General features: G+C 38.3%; 1 protein-coding gene across 2 annotated transcripts in view; it reads left to right on the forward strand.

Annotated features, from left to right (window-relative positions):
* The window catches only part of PDE7B (phosphodiesterase 7B), a 309161-nt gene that overhangs the window by 54063 nt on the left and 230327 nt on the right, over positions 1-24771 (forward strand). The gene's annotated exons all lie outside the window — the stretch shown is intronic.

A 24771-nucleotide genomic window follows, 5' to 3' on the forward strand; every position in this document is an offset into this window, starting at 1 on the left:
AAAAGAGAAAGAAAATCGGTTCTAGTCCAAGTTGCTTTTAAAAATTGTTTTATTTGAGGAACTCATGGATATGGGAAATTATCATTTGCTCACAGCATGTGCTAATACAATTAAATCAGAGCATCCAAATGTAGATGCATTGCTCCTTCAGAGTTGACAGGATATTCACACTGGCTCCATTTCCTTAAGACAAGACCCATACAATTTTTTTGTTTTGCCTTGGCACAGTTCATATCTCAAAATACTGAACAGGATTAACTTTTGTTTCTTTTTGACTTTTTGGGATTTTTTTTCTTGTGGCATGGTCATCTGTAGATATGGTGGTTACATATTTTTTTTTAAGAAACAAAACAAAGATACTGAATTTTAAACACCAGTCTGTTTCCTTTGTTAACAAAACAAACAGCCCAAGTACAAGATTTTCTAAACTCTGTAGGAACACTTTCTGTCTCTGTGAAAAATGGTTGAAAAATCAGCTGCTGTAACTCAGTATTGACATTTCCTGTGTCACCTCCCTCCATGAACTGCTGGGCAGAAACAATCCCTGAAGTGTGTAAATGGTGGCTAAGATTTCTGACAGCTGTAGAGAATTTATTTTCATCCCAGAATAATTTGCTGGAACTGTAGAAAAGTGACCATACTACCCAAATGATGCCATTCTTAAACTGTTTAAACCCTGTTTAATCATCTGCCAAATTAGTTGTAGTAAAAACAATTTAGTATACTTTTTATATCAAAGCTGTAGGCCCTGAAGACGTCAGGAGGTGGGGAATGTCCAGTTTGCCCAATGCTTGTGGTTTTGCTCTCCACCAATGTTCTATCATGGGGATCCCAAAAGCATTTGAGTAGACTGCATTCAACTCCAATGCAGACAGTGTCTCATGATCTCACTTACCACATGATCACTGAGGCCATTTCACGTACCCTGTCATCATATAACATTCCTCTGGAAGGAATGATTTGTTTACATGGGAAAGAGCTCATGTATTTTAAGATTTTTTTTTTCATGTGATATAACAGAGGAAAACAAAGATAATAGTCAATTTTCAAAGAGAAATGCAAAGAGGCACCAAGTAGCCCTGTAGAAATACTTTTCCTAGCTTCAATACTATTAGAAACATTTACTTTGGATTTTGGGACATTTGAGAACAGATCTCCCCTTTGCAGCAAGAAATCTGAGAGTGGCATACACAGTTGTGCCAATAGCTGGTAGTTCAGCATGCTGTTTCTGACAGGGACCTCTATCAGCTGCCTCAGAAAATGCTACAGAATTAACTGACCACAGCAATGTTCTTCTTAACCCATGTTTGTTAGATGTTGATCTGCCTTGAAGCCTAACTCCCCCCACAAACTCCTTTGGGCTTTTAGAAATGCTTATTTTGGATGTTCTTCCTACCCACACATGTCCAAGATTTTTTTGAGTTCTTCTGGACTCTTGACCTAAATCATACTTCATGGCATGAATCCCAGACTGATTGCATGTTCTTGCTAATTGTTTCATTCATAGTCCATTCCCCACACCACAACTGGGAAGCAAAGTTTAGGTTAAGCAGTTAGCTATGTTTGCCAGAGCTGCACTGTTGGTTTTTTTTAATGTAAAAGATTGTTGCCTGTTTTGCACTAGTAGTGCAAGTATCTAATACTTAATATTTGGTTTATGTCACTTGATTTAAAGAAAAGTTTTTTATTTATCATCATTGCAGAAATCCCCTCTATTTTGGTAGCTTTGAAACATTCTGGAGAGAGTTCAAAATTTTGCACCCACTCTGAATGTCTTAAGTCTAAGGAACTGAAGTAATGTTCTAAGCTACAAATTAAATAACAACTGGTAAATATCTACAATGTAGTTAATCAATATAAACATAAGATTTTATTGTGCCTTTGGCCTGAAGATTTTTTAAAATATTAGTTATTAATCTTTCTCCGTAGCAAGTGCTGAATAACACTGAATTGGTATGATAGTAATTTACACCACATCTGCATTCTTCAATGTAATAGAAATATGAGGCAGAGCACAGGAGAGCTGTGATTACTGTAGTCACCTGTATCCACATGTTTATTTCCTATCTGACTTGGAGACTGATGCTGCCTCTATATCCACAGAATGTAAACCACTTATAATGTCACTGCTGTACTAGCAGAGGTAGTGGGGGACATTTGCAGTAGAGACACCAAGACCTGTGTGGCATTTCCTTAGTGATGCACAAACAGGTAGATTTTCAGGGGGTAAAAGTGCAGCTGGAACCTACCAGAGACTCAGTGTGGCCAAGCAGCTGCAGAAAACACTCATTTCTGGATTACTCATCTGACAGGGTCTGTCTTCTGCAGTTTCTGACTGCTTCTTCCAGCTCCCACCTTCCCTGGCTCAGCCAATTTTCAAACTTATGCCCCTCTACAAAAAGCCCATTTAAACATTTTGTAAAGCCAGAGGTGACTGGGTTAACCTGAATGTTTCAAGTAATCTGTCATCATCTCATACTTGGTTCTGTTTGTTTTTCCAGTTTTCATTTTTCAAAGGGCTTCAGGATAAAGACTGTATTATCTTCATGCTTGCAAATTATCTAACACAACATATTAGACTCCATATTTTTGTCAGAGTTAAGAAGCAAGATATTTTTCAGACACTACAATTCCCCACCATCGTCTGTGGCAACTGAAACAACAAACTGAAACAATTTATAAATTGTGTAAGAACAGCAGTATTTATCCCTTATTTTTTGTTAATTATTCATCTGGGTAGTGATTCCATTCAAACTGTATATGAAAAATGCCATCATGGCTTTGCTAATTAGTCTTAGCCCAAGTAGAGCTCCAGTGTTTGGAATACTCTCCTGTTCAGTTGGTTGTATGTTATAACATCTGCTCATGGCAGTGCAGAGTATCCTGTACTGGCTGTACAACCCAGGGTCTGCATTCAGCAAGTCTGCAGTCTCACCTCATACACCTGAGGAATTTCAGAGACAAGGAAAGGACCAGGAGACAATGCTGGCTGCATAGTGTTGACCCAGTGCATCCCAGATAAATGATCCTCAAACAGAGAGGGCACCCTCAAAGCAAAAAGGAAGAATGAATGTCCTGACAGAGAAGAGGGCACTGTGCTCACACCAGCACAAAGCCCATCCTTCCTTTTACAAAACAGGATCTGACACCAGGCTGTGAATCACAAGGAATGTTGCCCATGGCCAGCTCTAGAGCTCACCTGGACTCTGCATTCGCTGGGGCTTGGGTGTGGAAAGTGCTAACCTGGAAGTGGTTATCCTTTCCCAAGACTATTCAACTTGAATTTCTTGGCTGCTTCCTTTTCTCCTACAAGGTCTTAGTTTGTGTGATCTTTTCTTCACTAAGCTTGTGTTACCTTTCATGCAGAGAGAGAAGGAAAGGGGGATGCAGGCATGAAGAGGTAGCTAAGGTTGCAGACACACACCCCCCCTGCAAGACAGGACTGACAGCTGTGCTGCCAGTGTGTCTGGAAAACCACAGCTCCATGTGGACTGAGAAAAAGGAGTTGGCATCAGCATTTCAGTGTAAGAGATAGAAGGAAGCTCTTCCTCACTATATTGGGACAGGAACTTGAGATCCATGTGGGAAGGAAGGTGGTAATGTGACTACAAAGTTTAAAGGGAATATTGTCCTAATAAGAAAAAAGGAAAGACTCTTCCTGAGGTGTGATTATTTTAGTCTATGTTGGGGGTTGCAATAAAGTGTTTAAAGTATTGGATGTGATCTTTAAAGTAGTGGATATTGTAAAACTGCCCAAAGAAAGTATTAATGCAGGCTGAGTTTCTGCCCTTCAGTTTTGCATTACTCACTGCTGAAGTGCAAAAAATTACATCAAAAGAGATACAATAAAGGCTCTTGGAAAGAACCAAGCTTGGAAAAAAGGGATGCTGCATCTCAAACAATAATTCACCTTCAAAGCAACTCAGAACTATGTTAATAGTGGGCAGCTCCCTCCAAACTAGGATAATAGAGTAGAGGTTTGGACAATAGAAGGAGGAGAGTGAATTTTGGGTGAGGCAAATGCTAGGCTAAATATATATAGTAAGAGAATGGAAGACTGATTCAAACCACTGTATATTTTTTCCTAGTTATATCAATAGTACCAAGATTTCATAGAATTTGTTTTGTTTCAATTATTTATTTTTCCTCAAAAAATGTTTGTATTAGTATAGCTTTCAGGAAATATGCCTGTTTGATCTCCAGAGCACTGAAGAGGTTTACTCCCAGCACAAATGCGTCAAGGGCAGCAAGAGATCAAAATGTTTTATAATGACATACTTATGGTCTCCTTAGGATCTGTTGTCCCTTTTTTGACAAATACTCTGTTTTTCATGTAATCCTTTTGAAGTTGTGGGGCTATCCATTGTTTCAGGGATCCAAAATCTGACAACAGAAGAGTTCCTTCTAAGGGGAAAATGCTGATTATTTGTTCCACCCTTGATATTTTGGGTAGAATACCTCACAGCCATCCTAACTGTGATGACTCTTGTTTTCATGATGTTGAAATTGTTGGCTAAAGCCTTCACCTGCGTAATTCAGTATTTGATTTTTCATCTGGAGGAAGGAGAGGAAGGAAGAAAGGGCAGTCTGATCTTCTTTGGCTGAAGTTTTGGTTTTTTGTTTTTTCTTTTTCACAAATAATAAAAAGCATATTAACTAAAGAACTAAAAAAATAAAAATAGAGATTTGTGTTACTTTCAGAATTCTTTTATAGTGTGTGTTGTTAAAATCAAGGAAGGCTTGACATGGCCAATGCACAAAATTAGTCTATGCTTGATGTAAACATATGTGGTATCAGTAGGAATTCTTTTTATATACAGAAGGATAAGTAGAACTCTCCGTTTATATATTCTAGGAAAACATTTATTTGTTGAGTACATGCTGAGCATCTTTCCTGCCTTTTCTCAGAATAAGCTCTTGTCTCCCTGTGGTTAGCCAAACTGAATACATAGTTCATGTAATTTAAGGATTACTTAATTTAACAAACCTCTTTCCTTTGTACTTTTCATTTATATTGCTGGCACATCACGCCAATGGCCGGATGTGCATTACTAATACAGTGTTTTTCATTTTGATTTTGCCAGCTTCATCTGAATCATATGTGCAGTACTGGATTGTTATTGAGCCTATACATATAGAAGGAAATTTTTTTTTCTCCTTTCTTATTAACAAAGAGAGTACTGATGGGAATAGTGCCAAAATAGTTTAGTAGAAGCACAGATAGGGTAGAATCTGGTCAACAACCCCAAATTCTGTCTTTTCAATTTAGCTCCAGAGAGTGGAACTAGCTGGCTGACAGGAGCTGCAAAACTTTACCAAGAAGTTCATATCTTCTAAGGTAAAAGGCAAGGCAAGATCTACACGGTTGAGTGGCAGCAGCAACAAGTGGGTGAAGGTTTTTTTGACCATTTCCATGATGAAGTTTATGAATTGGCATTAAAACAATTTGTGTATCAGTAGTTACAGTTTTCTATGTTAACAAATCATAGAATCATCGAGTTTGAAGAGACTTGTAAGATGGTCATGCTCAACTGCCAACCCAGCGTTGACACTGCAATGTCCAAACCCCTAAACCGCATCACCCAGGGCCACATCCAGACCCCTCTTAAGCACCTCCAAGGATGGTGAAGAAACAAGCAATCTGGGATAATAACAGCAAATAACCACTTCAGCTTAAAAAGCTTTATTATCAGAAAAACAGTGTACCTGAAACCCAAGTCAAAACCTCAAAGATTCATCTTCCTTTAGCTTATTCCTTACCTTTAGCTCCTCTGCCCCCAAACAACGAAGTTCTAAATATATATCAAGACTTTAACCCAGAAAAATACTTATGACACTGCTGTTTAAGTTACCTCTCTTGTGGATGTGCTGCATACGCTTCAAGTACTGGGTCTATCCATGTTTCAGTTATTCTTACCTGGCAAATTCATAATCCACAGCCTGGACACCTGAGGAGCCATTCTTCATAGTTTGCAGTTCCAGTTCAGTTATGGTCACAAAATTGGAAATGAGATTTATTTAGGAATGAGAACAAAGGCTCATCCATCAATTTAAAAGCCACAGGGCTTCAATTTATTCAAGTCTTAACTTCCTTAGTGAGTTAGGGAATGATCCAAGAGACAGACAGAGTAGCAAAATTATTTACTCAGAGCAACTGGAATTAGATTAGCTGTTAGGAGATGTTGACCTGGGACAACATTAATGATGGTGCTATGGGAACATAACTACATTGATAGGGGCATTTGAGAGAAGTTAGAAAAGACTTTTAAAAGGCTGTGAAAGGGGTTAGATGAGCAGGAAGACTACAGCAGGTGTTCAGAGAGCACCTTGTTCTGTAAATTTGGTTTGACAGTAGCCATGTCTTCATACCCCACTCTTCGGAAAGGTACATACAGGAAGAATCTAACAAGTCCAGGAGCTGGATGTGTTCTACCCATGAGCTGGCTTTACACATTACATTTTCAAGGTCTTTCTAAGCAATATTTCTTTCATAAAGGCACTTATCACATAATATTTGGTCAAGTTCTACTTTGAGTGTGTCATGCTGGCGATCATATCCTGTGGTCAACTCTCTGGATTCAGGGCAGTTTCAGAATGAGTCTGATGCCAGCCCTCACCCTCCAGAAACTTTAGGAAGTTGCTGGGGACGTGCTGCTTATCCATCTCCCTGGTTATCAAGTTGCTCAAGGACACAAGGGTTCAGAGAAGGACTATACATGGGCTAGCATTCCTTGGGCACTAGGGAACAAGAAGAGAATATTAATATCAAGAAACCCAATACTGGTTTGCAGATCATCAGCTGCCATGTACCTATGCATGAACTCACTTGATGGCATCTGTTATGCTAATCCTAAAAGTTACAGATATCTGACCTAATTTCATCAGACTGGTCTTCATTACCACTGCCTGACTAAATCTCTGGAGAATGCTATAACCTTCAGGAAAGATAAACCACAGGGATAGGAAAGGGAATGGAAAATGGAGAGCTGCCTGCAGTGGTAGATGAAAGGAAAGATTACAAGGCCTTCTTCAGTAAAGGGGCAGAAGAGATTAGAAACCAGCCTTGGTCTGTCTAAGGAAACAAATCCAGGAATACACTGCACAAGAGACACTATGGTTGAGTAGGAGGAACTATGTGATGGTTGCCTGCTATACAAGAAGTAGATGTGAATAACTTTTCAAGAGACAGTAAGAAATATCTTTCAGGTGAATAAAAGAATAACAAAGTAGTGAGTGTTTAAAAAAGACACACCAATTATAAAAGCTAATACTGAAATCAGATGAAGACTAAGATTTAATAAGAATAACACAGTTGCCCTAAAACTGTCTCAGAGGAAGCACTGTTAATCAAACTGAACTTTAATACTTGCTGCTTTTGCTACTTTCAGCTCTGACCAATTTACTTTGAAATTGCTGATACCCATCCCACCAGATTTTTATGTTAGAACTCAAGAGGCAAAGTTCTTTATTATTAGACTCAAAGATGTCATGCTACCAGCACTGCAGAGGCCATGAAGGTGCAGTGATATGCGAGAGGCCAAGCTAATACAGAGACACGTAGTTTCCTTGGATAGCTGAGAAAAACAGACAAGCTTTACAGTTCACATGCCTTTCCCAGTCAGTGCTCCAACAGTCTAGCTGGGTGAGGGTGGTTCAAGCATTCAGTTCATATTGATGCCTGAAATTGCTAAGCAGAATTCTAGAGCTTGGTTGCTTGCAGCACTGGCTCCCTCCACCTGCTGTTTGCTTTGTCTCCTGCAATGACAAGATAAGCCACCACTGAAGTACTTGTGCACATGAGCAGGGGGCAAATGTGGCAGCCAGTACTTGTCTTTCACTGCAAAATCCGTGAAAGAAGATCACTATAAAAGATGTTGGAATTTATTTTATGGTATTAGTCGTACAGCAGCTGCTAGACAGTATATGACATCATTTGAAATGTTCTCAGTCAAAGTTGCTATTTGTTCTGAGCACTGATTGCTTGGATAAATCTTGTGAGAAGTTTGTGTGGGCAGTATCTGTGCAGTATGATCTAGACAATAATACTTGTTTCATTAAAAATGCCATTAGTTTTATCAGAGCTATAAAGTATGCTAAAAGTATTTCCTAGGAAGTTTCAGGTCAAATAAATTGGCCAGGCTGTTAGTCTTGAATTTAAACCTAAGTGAATAGTGTATTTTGAATAATTTGAATGCTACTTCTTTTTCTCTTCACAGGATAATCAAAACATATCCTGCCTTCCTAAATTGCTTTTTGGAAGTATTCAAATAGTCTGTGATACAATTGAACTCTAAGTTTTATGTGAGCATTTGGCATTTGTTTCAGTATGTTATTTCATTGTTAATGTCAGATGTCATATGGATTCATTATCACTTTCAAACAGGTTAAGTATAAAAATGATTTATTGCAAAGGGTATTGTGCTCTGTGATTGTAAACCTGACATATGTCAGCACTAGCACATTTAATGCAATATTTTGTTTTTGATGAAAGTTTAAACCACTTCAGCCTCACTTTGATATTCATGGACTGCATCAAAAACAAGGGACACAAATGTAAATTTAGCTTGTGATGGGAATTATTGCAGAACCAGTGCCAGTGAATTATTACAGACCTTTATGGAGTATTCAATCTTCCCTGCTGGATTGTTTGGTCCAATATTTTCTCCCTTCTTAAAAAAAAAACAAAAAACAAAACAAAACAACCACTATACTTACTCTTCCAGCCCCAGCTGCTTTCTCCCAGATGCTTCTACAATGGTGACAAATTAGAAAAGCAGGTCCTAACCTGAAGTGAGCATATTTTCCCAGTCCGTGTCTTCTACATACTTTCAGATAGTAATCTGTAATTTCACAAGTTATTTCTTTTGAGTCCTTTGGAGTATTCTTTCTCAGCCCTCATGAATTTGCAAGTCTTTAAAATTCCCCCTGTCTGTGGATCAGGTGAGGAATTTTATTTTTCCAATGCTTAATGAGGGTATTGTGTACACAAACTATCTGAACCTACCACCATTTACTTTGCCATTTACCAAGGGCTCTGTTAGAGCAGTGATTGCAAACCCCATTCACTACAAATTGCCACACAAGTTCTGCACAGTGGCACACTTGCGGGGCAAGGTCTGCCCTGGCTCATGCTCTCCACTGGGAGCAAAACTGTGTGCATGTTTTAATTGTTTGAGATTTCCCTGAAATGGGATCAACTGCCGGAGAGGACTGGCCATTGAGACTTAAACTGTGCAGAGCTGAGCAACCAGCACACAGACTGTAGATAGGAAGTGAAGTTTTCAGACCTCTCATGAGATTGGGTGGGTCAGCTTTGCCATAACCCACTCGATGAGAACATTGCAGTTCACTGTGGAACAGTAGCACGTAAACTGTACACTCCATAAACTGAGGTGGGATAAAGTGAAATTATGACATCTCTAAGTTATTGTCTCTGTTCAGTACCCACTAAAATTCCCTTTTGGAAAGTGTTTTTCAGAAACCAGGGCCTAAAAAAACACACTTATTGTATAACTGTGTTCTGTAAATTGATTTTATAAATCTATTGCAGGAACAGATTTATGTAAGGGCCTCCAGTAGGCTCTCCTCTTTTCCTGGTTATAGGTGTATGATTGCTTTCTGAGCTCCCAAGCTCGGCACAGGCAGGCCTTGGAAATTGCTGTAGGTCACACTGCTGTCAACTCAGAATTGCAAATGGGGGATACTGTCTCTTCATTTTTTAAAAAAAATCTGTGAATGCTTGGAGAATGACACTGACATTTAAACAAAATCTATTATTTCTGTCTAATTAAGAATCTGCTTTTAGGCAGGACCATCAACTGTGGAGTTTAAATGATCACCCCATGTTTTACAGCTGGTCTTAAAGTGCCTGAGCTGAGATGTGCAGTGGTTCAAAAAAGTAAAGCATAAAAGGAAGAAGTTATGGGACAGCTGGTTGAAAGAACAGGGGTTTTAGGGCTCTAGGTGACATCAGAAAGTTGCCTTCAGAAGAGAAGTATAAATGCAGCTATTGAATACATTATGCTGATTTATTCCTGCTCCCTGAAAAGGTAAGATGGCCTTAGAGTCAGCATTACCTTATCAACAACCCTGGCCCCAAATTAAAACTTCTGAATTTCTATAAAAATGAAATATTTGGAAGCTAGAAATGGTAGTAGATGTTGATTATTCATCAGACAAAGTTTATAAATCTTTCTCATAGTGTGAGAGATCTTTTTAGGAAAGAAACATAAAACCTTTCAAAAAGGTGCTGATGATGTTCTGCTTGTTCATGCCAGCAGATGCAGCTCTTTAGTCCCTACAGGAGCCAGGATAGGTGGTAGCTTTGCTCTAGAGGAAGTTAATCCCAAATAGGCTCTCCAGGAACATTACACGGAGATCCTGCTTTAGGCAGATAGCCTTAATAGAACCACAGAATCATTAAGGTTGGAAAAACCTCTTAAATCATCAAGTATCACTTTTAACTTGGTTTTGTCAAGTTCAACATTAAACTGTGTCCCAAGTTGAACATCCACACATTTTTTGGATGCTTCCAGAGCTTGTGATTTCACCATTTCCCTGGGCAGCCTGTTCCAATGTGTGACCACCCTTTCAGTGAAGAAGTTTTTTCCTAATGTCTAAACTCAAACTGGCATACCTTGAGGCCTGTCACCTGTTCCCAGGGAGAAGAGGCTGACACCCCACCTGGCTACACCCTCTTTTCAGGCAGTTGTAAAGAGTTATAAGGTAACCCCTGGCCCTCCTTTTCTCCAGGCTAAACCACCTCAGCTCCCTCAGCTGCTCCTCGCAGAACTTGTGCTCCAGACCCTTCCCCAGCTCTACTGCCCTTCTCTTAGACTTGCTCCAGCACCTCTGTCTGTTCTGAAGGGCCCAGAACTGGACGCAGGATTTGAACCATGGACTCACCAGGGCCAATTACAGGGACTGGCATGAGTATGTCTCGTAGTTCTGTCCGCTGTGAATCCAGCAAAATAATGAACTGAGATTTAGGGGTTTTAATGAGGGTCCAAGGGCTTTTTTGGAGGATGCAGTTTCCACTTGTTGTGAGCTGTATAGCAAGGGGAGCTTTGCCTTTGTAAGCCCTGCTGAAAGCATGACAGAAACTCTACAAGCACAAAGGATGTGACCCTGAATTCCTCTCCCTAGGTGCTCTGCCAGTGGGAGGGCTTGCTGCACTGGACTCTGGCCATCACCGTCAGTTTGTGGGTGTCATCAGTAATTGCTAATCTTAATAAAACTGAAAATACATTTGCACTTTACTTTTCTTAGAAACCCAGATACAAGAGGCACTGGCTTTCATAAAGTGCTTTGGCAATATGCATTCCGTAGTTTATCCCATCAGATTGGACTACAGCTGTGTGGGACATGCTGTACTTCCTCAAGGGCACTCTTTTACACAAGCCAACAATATCAAAACCTCATGAGCAGCATGAGCCAGGGCTGCACATGCCTTCAGACTGCACAACCATTTAATCAGCAAGTGCTGCAGTATCTCTGATTAAAATTAGTACCTATAAAGCATTTTCCGGGGTTTTTTTATGCGTTATGGGGTCCCCTTATGAAACGCAGGCTGTCTCCCAGGGGCACACATCACAGGGAGGAGTGGGTATCAGCAGTGGCTCTGACCTAATCAATACCCAAAACAGCATAGCTGTGATGACATAAACAGGTTAATTTATTTTGCTTCTGCCAAGTTTTACGTTTGTTCTCTGAAGTTGGAGGCAATAGAATTCATCAGTGAAACATTCGCAAGTGTTGAGTAAAAGAAGAAAGCTTACATTTCTTCAACCGTATTGCAAGAAACAGCTAAATATTTTTCTTTTTTTTTCCTTTTTCAAATGGAAAAAAAGGTCAAACATGAAGCAATGAGGAAAATAAAATAAATTTGAATAAGATCATTACGGTTATAAATTCTGTCTAAATTTATAAGCAACTTGATCTGCTCCATTTTGACAATTACTTGGTTCTTTGTTAGTGTCAGTCCATATATTAAAAAAAGAAAATCCTCCATGCACTTAACAGGGACACTGTGCTTAAGGCAACAAGGTAACTCCAGGCAATTGCCGCAGATCTGCTTATCAGCGGTAGTAACCTCTGTGTAATTTCACATACTAGATCTTGGTTTACCTAATTGCTATCAGGTGCTGCTGTCTCGATGGAACACCTTCCCTACTGAGGCAGCAGTCCTGTAATCTGAGCAGCCTGAGGAAAATCAAGATTACTGGTTAATCTGCTAATCTTCCTCCTTGAAGGCATCTTCTAGACAAATTCAGGAAGCACAGGTACTTCCAGACAAAGATGGTAAATATTAAACAAACATTGAGATTATTGCAAGGAATTTATTCTTAGTGATAGACAAACTTAAGAGGTGTTTCAGACTTGCAACTCTTGAGCAGTCTCGATGGAACAGTTCTTGACCTCAGAATGACAGTAACCCTTTGGGTTCCTGAATTTTTCACATTTACAAGAACTCTTGTCTCACTGTCTCAGTCCTCTACTTTTGTTTGGATATTATAACATTAAAAGAAAGTAGTCTTGGCACTACGGTGACATTAATAAATGGTTTCTTTAAAAAAAAATAGAGACTTTTAATTCAGACTTCACAGCTGTTCAAAAAATGTACAATGACTTGTTAATCAAAAACCTATTAAGTTCCTTTTTGTATGGAAAGATGATAAAATGCCCTCGCAGCAGAGAAAGTGGCAGGCTACAGATTAACTTGCTGGGGATGCAAAACACATTGCAAGTTATACAAGCAGTAAGTGTGACAATGCTGAGCTTTTATATGACATGTTCCAAGAAAAATACAGCTCACAAAGAAAGAGATGAAACATATAATTGAGTTGATATAGTACACTGAATAAATTTACCAAATTTGTCATAATCAGTAGAATAAAGAAAATGTAATATAATGGAAGCCAACCATACTGAACTGGGTAAAAGTCTTCATGAAACTGATATGGAATTCACTGCACCAATCCAAGCTATGAGTCAATAAGCAAAACAACTGAATAACACTTGTAACAAGCATGTGAAAGATGCAGAATCAAAAGGAACTGAGGAACTGTGCAATAAAAGATTTTGCTTTGCAAACTCTACAGGCTGTTGGTTTTGAACTGTGTATCAGTTTCATGAACTGCTCAGTACACTGGTACCCATTACCAGTATATCTTACCCTGTTCAGTATAGCTGGTACCCATTGTATTGCATTTTCTTTATTCATGTAACTCTGCTGTGGCAATAAAATATGTGTCTTTTGATACTGTCTTAAATGAGGGTTCTTACAATCTCAGATGGTGAGGAGCATTTGTGCCTCATGTAGTTTTGCTTGAGAAGGGCCTGAAGAGGTGTGGATGCAGTACTCATAGAACTTAGGAGTAATTCAGTAATTCACTTTATTTATATTTTTACTCCTTGTAGGCTACCTGTCATTTCAACATTTAATTAAAAATATCTGAAAGAAAAGTTGTTGGTTAGTGTTGGTATTCATGGTTTTTATTCCTTTGAAGACGGTCAAAAGATGTGCCTGTGTTAGACAAGCAATTTTTTCCCCCAATCATTTTAGTTCTACTGTTACAATACTAACTTTGTCTACCAAGATCTTCTAAATAGAAGTTGAATAAAACCTTCTGAGCATCCAGTTTTTGGCAGAAAGGCAGAGTCCTGGAGCACAGAACTTACGTATCCACCTTCAGCACTTCTACCACCACCAGAACAGACTGTATCTCCACATTCAGCACTGACTTTGGTGAACATGGGAGAAGGTTTGATTTTTCTGTGCTTGTCTTCTCACCTTTAACATGGAAAAATCAAGCTACCAACAGTTTTCTTAACATCTCAAATACATGGATAAAAATTTCTGGCTAGAGACATGTTCAATTCTAACAAAACTGTACAATCCCAGTGTGCTGGGGAGATCAGCTTTTTTAAACATTCTTAAAAAATCTAAGTAGTTTTCCAGAGAGAGGCTGTGTGACTTCTGTGGAAACTGACTATTCAAACTAATTTTATTTTTTTCTTCTCTTTTTTATAATTTCTGTACTTTCATTCTATGTTGACATAGTTCATTGTATTTGGTGGGAAGACTTAACTACATTGTCAGTACTGTGCAGTGTAATCTATAGTGTTCTAATATATAATCATTGTTGGGAATAATCTAGAGGAAAGACTTTGCTAAATGAATTCTTTGCTTTATACGTTGGTGTGCATTTTACAAAGATTCAGTCATAAATGGTTTCTGAAACTTAAAAAAAAAAAAAATCCCAAGGGCAATACACTTCAATGGAGATTCCCAGAAATGGCTCATAATTAATGTAGCCCTTGAATCATTATGGCAAGGGCTACTATCAAAACAAGAACACTTTGATATCACTGTTATATGACTGTTACCTGGTTTACTGCAGAACAAGCTTACAGTGAGAAGGGTGGCTGAATGAGTGAGAAGAACTTTTGCCACAGTCACACAATTAAATTTCAGATCACAGCAGAACCACATCTAGAATTTCTGGCACAGTATTTTACAGGCTAGAAAGCTGCTATAAGCTTAAGACCTCCTACCATGACCTGATTTCAGACAGCTGTGTTAGTTTAACACTTCATTATTTTTTGTTGTGGAATGTGATAAAATAGAGGCAGTGAATTGAATTTTCTCCAGACAAGAACTTTGTAACACAGAAAAATGACTCAAATTTAAGTATTTTCAGATAAAAATGTTTTACAGATGAATAGACAGTTAGATATTTAAGCCATTGCCTCTTGATTTTTGTCTACTCTATTTGCACATAACATTTGTACTACAATATTTAAACCTTACAGAGTATTCATCTTTGCTAGGATACATATTTGAATAAATATATGAATGTTCATAACAGAAAGAACTCTGTCTTGACAAAAGATTTTTCTCTTCTCTCATGATCAAATTGAGGAAATAATTTCATAGGACAGAGAAATTTAACAAAAGAAATTTTACTTTAAAAAGAAAATTCTCTTCTCCCATGAAGAGCCTGAGGCTGAAGTGTTTGTCAAGTTTAAAACTCAGGGTCTGGAGCAAGTCAGATCTGGAGTAGATTAGGAAGAGTGTCAAAGAATGAAACCAAGCACAATTGCTTCTTGTTTAAAGAGTGGTAGCCCTTTGGCTGAAGCCTCTGTGCAGTTCCTGACAACTTGTATACAAGAAGACATTTTCTGAATAAACAAATTACACAACAAAATTACTTATGATTGCTCATAAGTGATTTCTGCTCTGAATGCAAAATGGGTGTGTTGCTTTTCCAAAACATTCATGCTATTATTGTAAGCCTTATCGCTTCCTTATTCATTGCTGCTTGCTTTCTCCCCTCATTGGATTCACATATTCGGAAATGTTCAATGGCCAGCAGTGAAGCAGAAGATGAATAAGTAAACAGCCTAAACAACCCAGAATCATTAATTTTAAAGTTGGCATTGGGATATGAGCCAACACCATATATGAAGCAATGGTTTATCAAGGAAAATAAAACAAGAGCTTCTAGAAGTTTAACAGTTAAAATGGAGGGCCCACAGATACAGCAGTTCTCCATCAAGGAATTATTTTAACTAAATATACAGGTAAATAGCAAACAATAGTAGGCTCAGTAGATCAAGGACAAATTATAGATTTTATCAAGTTAAAATATATTATTTACATGAAGATTTTAGTGACTCAAATTCATGCCCCTGGAAAATTCTGGTTGTGTAGGACAAAATGGTATAAATGCTGAACTTTATATGACCAGAAATTAAGCTTCTTAAAATTAAAAAAATATTGTAAAAAATTTACTCCATGTAGAAAAAGAGGAATTTTTATACAGCTAGATAAGTCTTTTACAAGTTATCTCCAAGAATCAGGAATGTGCCCTAAAAAAGTAGTAAAGAAACAAAAAGCATGTTTATGTACAAATAAAAATATTAAATGGATATAATATTTCATCTTACTACTAATAATGAGGATAACCGCTGCCATATGGATTGGCAGTATCTTGTTGTAAGAAAGTAGAGGAAAAAATCAGCATAGGTTTGTTAATTGGACTGCAAGTCCTGTACTTGTCGTGGCTATGAAGAAAAGCCAAGATCTATCCAGAGAGGTATCATCTGGAAAAGATAGCCTGGGGAAGCCTTCATCTAGAAAATTGGGTGCAGTTCTACTCCCTTATGTTTTTAGGTGCATCAGTTCAAGTGAAATGCAGATGTAAAGGAGGCCTGCAGTGGCAGCCAAGGGCATGGAGAGAGTGTTAGACAAAATGAGAAGGAAAGGCTTGGCCTGTACACCCTAGCAAAGTGAAGACTGAGCAGAAATAAGAGGTTTTCTCTGTAAATGCATGGGTGGGCCAGAAAGAGAACACCTATTAAACTTGTCATAAAAAGCTTAGGCGGGAGATTAGAATAGAATTTCTAACCACCAGAGGTACAAGACTCTAAAAGAGGATCCCAGTAGGAGTGGTGTAGGTAGGCATTGTAAGCCCTTTTTGATTCCTCCGTGAAAAGGACGACATGACAGGCAACAGCAAGAGATTGATATGCTTTTATGCTGTCAGATATCTAAAACTAACCATATAATTCCACCTAAATTTCAGTTATAAAAATTACTTTTTAGTGAAAGACAAGAATATTACTTGTTTCAGTAATGGAGGAAAATTCCAGAATGCTCATGGTTCTAAGGGGAAAAAAAGTGAGAAGAATTTCATACAACTTTCTAGGTGAATGCTTTCATGGACTACTTGATATTTTCTAGAAAAATACATTTCTGGATACATCTCAGGATTGTGTGCTCAGTAGAATTTTCATTAGTTTCATAGAAACTAATGGTTTGGGTTCAAAGGGACCTTAAAGATCACTAATTTTCAATGCCCCTGCCGTGGGCAGGGTCACCTTCCACTAGTTCAGGTTGATCAAGGTCTCTTGCACCCTGGGCTTGAGCACTTCAAGGGATAGGACATTCACAAGGTCTCTGGGCAATCTGTTGCAGTGTCTCACCACCATTACAATGAAGAATTTCTTCATAACATTTAGCCTAAATTTCTCCTTTTTTAAATTTAAATCTCTTCTCTTTCGATTTAAAACCGTTGCCCCTGGTCCTATCCCCTTGTAAAAAGTCCCTCTCCAGGTCTCTTGCAGACCCCCTCGAGGCACTGAAAGTGTGTCCAGCTTTCTCATCCTTTCTTCAGTCACAACTAATACAAAAAAATAGTTTCCAATTAGCTAACCTAGGTTGGGGTTTCTTCTTCATTGTTTTTTTTTTTTATTACCCAATGCAGCTTGTTGCTTTTTTATGCTTTCCATGAGAAAGACTTAATCATTCAATGACCTGTCTGAAGATTATGATTATTATAATATGTGAAGAATATTTCAGAACTTCACATTATTCCCTCATTCATATAACTCAAAATTTTTTAATTTAGAATTTTTCTAGAATTTAATATAAAATAATAGATTAGCTCAATGCTAGTGTTTGTTTGTAGCGTTTGAGAGTGGATTGTTTCCATCCTTGTGCATGGATGTTAGCTAATTGACAGGCATTCAGTCCAGTCAGCCTGAGGTAATCTCAGTGAGCTGTAGGAAGCAATTGTGTATATGTAGTGACTCTACCTCTTCTTCTGATTCAATGTTTCTGTTTTTCATTACTTATGTTTACCAAATTCTCTCGTGTTGAGGCCAGGGTGCTGTAAAATTATCACATTCCAGTGTTTCTGGGGAAAGCTATTCCCATCTTTGGCTTACAAATGGCTTTGGTCTACTTTGAACACAGACAGGGCTTTTCCCTTTTGAGATAGATTATGAGCCTTTGAATTTAAATCAATCCAGAACCCACAGCTGGTACAGAATGTCACTCCTGACATTTGATGTCCATGTGAGTTTCCAGATGCAGTTGAAGATATGGATCATTTTGCAAGAATGAATTGGAACCTACACATTTCAGTTTTATGCCCTGTATCATCCTGCCACAGCTCTGCCCAGTGGAAGCATTTGAGCTGGATCAAGAAAATGAAAAAAAAGAGTAAGAGAAAAAAGAGAAAGAATAAGTAAAAATAAGTTGTTTGGGTTTTTTTTTCCTTTCAGGAACTTTCAGCTTTGAATTTAGTTTTTCTGTCTCTTTTTTGCTCCTACAGTATCAAAATTCTTGTGTGTTCATGAGAACATTAACGTCTTTATACAGACTGTGAAAAAAACAAAACATAAGAAAATTATATTTGTAAAAAATAATGTTGTTGGATTTTATTTTTATTGCAGAGTTACTTTGTTGGTATGAGAGTATAGAAGCAACATTTACAGCAGGTTAAAGATTTGAATACATACTCTGCTTTTATATGTCAGATTTTACAACAGAAAAATATGAGGCTGCTTGAATTTTAGTAGGTAATGTGTGACTGAATCCCTGGAGATTCAAACTATCACTTCTGTTTTCCAGAATACAAGATTTCAGTCATAACCTATTTTCCCCAAGATCCCCACCACTGGTACTAAAAACACCTATTTATTACACTCAGGATATGAACAATATGTTTAAAAATCTAATGTCAAGGTTTCTCCTGTTTGTTTTTAATTCCAAAGAAAGACTCTCATTCTTTCTTGCGTGGGGATTTTGAGGAAGATGACAAATAAATTACAAAGCTTGAGAAAATTGCTTCCAGACAACACTAGAAAAGAACAAAAAGCCACTGAAACCATTTGACTCAGCCTTGGTTTCTTCCAATGTTTTTTAAAAAAAATCCATCTAGTCTCGGAAACAGAGGATTAACTTTAGAATGAACTGAGATTAAATGATGAATAAAATACAGGTTAAAAAAAAAAAACTTTGCTTGTGTTCATATGGGTGAAAAATATAGACACCTAATTGCAACCTTCCAATACCTGAAGGGGGCCTACAAGAAAGCTGGAGAGAGACTTTTTACTGCCCCTCTGCCATGTGGTGAAGGACAAGGGGGAATGTCTCCAAATGGAAAGAGGGTAAGGATAGGTTAGATATTAGGTAGAAGTCCCTCACTTTGAGGGGGGTGGGGCATGGGAGAGATTGCCCAGAGAAGCAGCAGAAGCCCCATCCCTGGAAGTGTTCAAGGCCTGGCTGAATGGGGCTTTGAGCAGCCTGGTCTAGCGAAAGATTATCCCAGTCTGTGGCTTGGGAGCTAGAACCAGATGATTTTTAAGGTCTCTTCCAACACAAGCTGTTCTATGGAGCTATGTTTCTAATAAAATGTTGAGTATATTGGGTGTTTTTAAAAGTGTTTACAATCAGTTCTTATAGGAAAAAATATATAGAGAAAAACCCAAGATTGTGGTACACTTTTCTGTATGTGGCGAGCTCTGTCAATCTCTCCCACCATTGCCTCTTCATATGTTTTGTGTTGGAAGCTCTGCATGGCAAAACTTACAAATTGCATCAGAGCATCATTAGACCACATTACAAAAGTAAAAAACAGCTAATAGGGGAAGGGTTGCACATCTCCTTGCTGCATTAGTGTCCCTTGGCTTCCCCTTGTTATGACCTAAAATTCAAAATGCATCTAGTTAACAGGTTGCCAACAGTGTCTAGCAGATGTTAACAGGTAGGTCTGGTTGGGAGAGTGATCTTGGGAGACAATGAGAGTTTCATACTCCATGCATGAGACCTGACATCTGGCTTTTAGGTGAGAGACTTCTTCCTGAGAGGGTGATCATATCAAGAAAGATATTAGTATGCTCAGTATTTCAGTGACAGCCTCTTCAGAAAACTGTGTACATTAACATTTAGTACAAAAACATTGATATGATTTAACTAACCGTGCTGAACATAGTACAAAATATACATGTATGAGAAAGTGCCCACACTGCCCAATCCACAATACAGCTTCCAGCAGAAAGGCATCACTTTTGGAAGCTGGATACACAATGAAGTAAAAGGAGCCCAAGGAGCTGGTCAGAGATACCACTAGGAATACCACTGCCTAATGCTACTCTCCAGGGCAACTAAATTATGGGACCAGCAGTTTTCTAAAACCTGTTCTTGCTTATAAATGAAATTGTAAGAAGCTGCCTTACTCTAAACATGTTCCGGTTTATGAAAGCATCAATTTTTTGGGGGGAGGATTTGATTGTGATTTTCAAGCATAAAATTCCAACTCTTAAAATAAATGAATTTTCAAATGAAAACTATATGTTGTCTCCTTACTAAGCTACAAAAGGCAAATGAAAAAGGGAAGGTTTTCCTTTTAGCCAATTCTTCTCAAACCAGAAATAAGCCCCAAAGAGAAACAGCAGGGTTGGCTCTTTCAAAAGCAAGGGCCTGAGGCAGAGCTAGAGCCTGGTAGTGCTGCTTTCATCTGGCTCAGCTCAGGCAAACTGACGCACTTCTCAGCTGAGGAATGCAAGGCCCTTGCCACCGGGTCAAGTCCTGGGAGGGGAGCGTGGGCAGTGCCCTTTCCCTCCACTTTAACAATGCACTGGGAAAAAAGACATCCGCCCAGGGATTTGCACGCACGTGCCCGTCCCGCACGTGCGCTGAAGCATGAGCACGCACACGTTCTTCTCAGTGTTTGCCAAGCTCCCCAACCTGCTTCACTTTCCTCTTGGGCTTTTTTTATGTAATCCAGCTAAGGCAGACTTCTCTGAGCCAGAAAGGAAGTGTCAATAACAAGAGTTTCTGTCTCACTGGAACAACACCTGACAGCTTTGTATGAATTGCCTCTGCTGCTGGGTAGCCACTCCTACTTCACAAGCATATTCTTCTGGCATTATTTCTATTGTTATGAATTTCTAACCATCCTTCATCACCATCTGAAGTGAACTGACATTAATTTTGGCAGAAAAAACAACAAGGCAGAAAAAAAACCAGTTCAAGTAAACCTATTTGAACCTTCAAAGTGATTTGATGAACTATCAAAAAACAAATAAAAAACCCCCACATTTCTCAGGAGAGGTCCAGATTAGATATTTGAAAAAATAAAATCACCGAAGGGGTGGTTAGGCATTGGAATTAGTTGTCTGCGGAGATACTGTCTCTGTAAGTATTCTAGAGGTGCCTGGATGTGGCTTTTTGGGATATGGTTTAGGGGTGATTATGTTGATTCTGGGTTGATGGTTGGACTAGATTTGAAGGCCTCTTCCAGCCTTGATGCTTGTGTGATTCTGCAATATGTAAGAAAGTGTTTTACAGATTACTGCATGATCATAGAGACACACATCCTATAAATCACTGGAGCTGCAATGGGGACATGACAAGGGCAGTGCCAAATGACAATGAGATGCTGTTAATCATGATTCTCTTCTAAGCCTATGGTTATTTTTGAGCTCTGAGATTTACCCTGAAAAAATCCTTAAATCTGGTTATTTCTGTGGAGTGATCTGCAGCAGGGCACTTAGAAACTTGGGCCTACATTTTGTTGAAAATCTCATTGCTTTCTGGCCAAGAATTGTTAGGGGAAAACCCTGAAGCTGCAGACGAGGGCTCTGTTTCTGGTTATCAGTGGCAATAAATCAGCAAATGCAAGGTCAGAAATGAGGTATTTGGATTGGGTGAGTTTGATATCTGATTCTGTGATATCTTGTTTCCCAAAACAAATATGCACACTTATTTCCTTAGGCAGAAGATTTGTACCCTCTCAGCCCCATCTCCTTTACTTCACCAGCTGTTCTCCCTGCTTGTGTGGTCCTAGCATACTATATCATTCATTATTTTGATTCTCCCTAAAGCACAAAAACTTCTCCTTATTTTGGTTTAATTTTCATTCAGGACTTTATTAACCCTCCTGGAAAGTGGCGGAGTACAAAACTGATGCCGTGTGACTGCTTTGTCGAGCCACTCCATTTGGAGGCTGCAGCAGACCAGTTGTACTAGAATCCAAATGATCATTCCCACCACAGCTCACTAGAGCTGGAAGCAAGCTGTTGGCCATGATTTCCTTTGCCTTCCCTTTGCCACTCAGTGTATGGTTTGGTATCAGCCCAGAAGCCGTTTCAAATAAAGGAGGGATGGAGCCAAGATCATTAACATTCTCAAGGAGATTTTGTTGTGGACTTGCAGGATCTTTTAGTATCTGATATTAACTCATGTTTCTGAAGTCCTTACTTTCTTTTTCACTGTTTTTCATAATCTCTTACTGATTCCAAGTGGATGGATAATCACACCTGAATAGCAGCATTAAGGCAAGGACAGAGTGTATAGCATTAAAAAAAAAATAAAATTTGTTAGGATGATGGAGAGCTGTACTCATTTTTAGAAGTAGTGGGTATTTAGGTTTTGCCTACAATCACTGGCTTATCTCACAAGACATGAGAACAAAAAACAAAGCTGGTTTTCATGTGATCACATTATAGCAGCCAGCACAGCAATTACTAGCTTCTGATAAAATGCAGCCCATAGGTATTCTTTCACTTCGACCTGCATTTGACAAATTTTTTAAACCAGACAGTGCCACTTAGTTGTCCTGTTTGACTGCCTGCATAAGACTTACTATTTCATTCTCTAACTCCAGTAACAAGATGGTTCTATGGTAAAGCATATGTTCTTAAAGAGCACCTCAGATATCATTTGAAGACAATCAAGAGAGCAATTCAGTTACTTTCTGTTGTACATTGCTGCACAATGATTTGGTATAATTAAATATTTATTCTTTGCAATACCTATGAAATTCTGGGCTCAAAACTCATTATGACACGTTTCACATGCGTGTAGTACAAAAAGACTGAATGGATTGTCAGATGGTGCAATTATTCAAAGAAGAAGTGCTAGTCCCTTTCTTTTGGCCAGACTCCTATCCAAATCGACTCTGAATTCTCTTTCAGGCTGTCTTGTTGGGCTTACTTATTTCTGTTGACTTAACCCACAAATTTAAGTTTTAGTAATTCATTATTTTGTAGCCAAATTGCTCAGTGCTATAACATGTTTTGTCCAGAGTTACAGATTACATTTTGGGTAAACCAAACCGTAATCTGGAAATGATTTTCTGTAGCTGTACTTACCCAGCTGGATCTGCAGAACCTGATATTTGAAAGAATTCAGTAGAATAGATAGAGATGATCGTGTTTCTGGTAAATAAAAGCAAATTAATTGAGTGTTCAGTTCAACCAGACAGTGCCAATCATAACACTTAAAACACTTCCACGTTGCTTGGGATAGAATGTGCTTGTGTTTGGATAGGGTATTAGTGGAAAAAAAATGGGTATCTCAAAAAAAGCAGCAATTTATATTACCTTTGTTTACTTTTCAACAGCCATGCGTTGTACACTACAAGCATTTTTGCCTCTTCTTCACAAGTCACTGTATTTTGAATATAGAGTCAATCACAACCCCCTCATCTGCTGTTCATATTTCTCAGATCTGAGTTCATTGCTTCACTGTATGTGAGTTATTTCATGACTGTTACATTTTTTGCAAAGGGAGACAAGACTACAGTGAAAAGAGCAGTTTGTAGGAATGGCAATTCGTACAAATTTCTTCACAATTTAAGAAATACTGTGAAGATTTTCTTAGACAAAAAAATATATATGTAGTGAATGGCAATTGCAATGAAAAACTAAAATAAAAAGCAGATTTGATCTTTTATCTGGAACTTTGAGGTCTTCCAGCTTTGCATTTCAGCTTTTGTAATATTAATTATTGGCCCCAAATGATTGAACAAACCTGTTTCAAGTCCTCTTTTTAGTTTTGAGAAACATAGATTTTGAAACCTCTGAATGTTTGCTTGAAAAATGAAATCAAGTTTCCGTGTGGTTTATTGTGAAAGAAAATTTTTGCCAAATGCCTCCTATGTTTCTCATTCAGTTACTTAATTTGTGGGTTTTGATCTATGCCACGGGCTGCCCTCAAACTTCTCCTTGCTTTGAACCTTTAAAAGGAGAATGGATTTAGTTGTGTTGCAATGCCTGCTGAGTGAGAAGTATTTAATGATGGAAATCTGACCTAGCAAAGCTTTAAATCCTATTGGAGCAAGAATATAGCCAACAACATTTACATACAGAAATAAATTTTTAAAATAGAAGTATCATTTTTAGTACAGACTAGCACTTAAAAGTCTAACTTGTGCTAAAAGTTAGGCTTAGATGGACACATTTTGGAAGTTGAATTGGAAACGTTCCACAAGCCTCCTCAGCTGAAACATGCAAAGGAAGGCAATTCTCTGTTGAGTGTTTTCATGTGTATTCACGTTATTATGAGTTTTTATTTTGCAGGTGATTAAGTCAGACCCTGTTTTGCTTTACATATGCCTGGAAGGTGCTATTCTTTATGCACATGCCTGATTCCCTTGAATCATCTAAGCTGCTCAGCTGAATCAGAACACTTAGACAGTGGAGAGAAATATTTTTGACAAAACAAAACCCTTTCTATATTATGTCTTTTTGCCAAAACAAAATGCTTTTCATATTATTTTGTTCATGGGTTTTGGGGTGGAATTATTTTGTTTTATTCTTTTGCCTGTTAATTTTTCCAGCTCTGTAAAACAATATGAAGGTTGCACTCAGCTCTTACCCACAGTACCTTTTGTGCCCTTTTTGTTTATGGTAACCTGAAATATCCATTCATGTTAATTAATATTTTGCCTCTGGATTTCTATCTTTGCCAGTTTCTGCAGCTAGTTTCATCTTTCATCATCACCATCTTTCAGAAAGTTGACATGAGTGAGACATAAGATGACATAGACACAGGTTTAGGTTTTGAACAGTAGTCGCTGTTCTTGTAATTCCTGGGTACAAACAGTGTGATCTGTACATGCATAAGAATTTCTTGGCTTGACACCGTTTTCTTTTGAACCTGGATAGTCAATAGACTTTCAAACTGCCAAGGGG

Source organism: Serinus canaria, chromosome 3 (assembly GCF_022539315.1).
Source record: "Serinus canaria isolate serCan28SL12 chromosome 3, serCan2020, whole genome shotgun sequence".
In the NCBI taxonomy this organism is placed as follows: Eukaryota; Metazoa; Chordata; class Aves; order Passeriformes; family Fringillidae; genus Serinus; species Serinus canaria.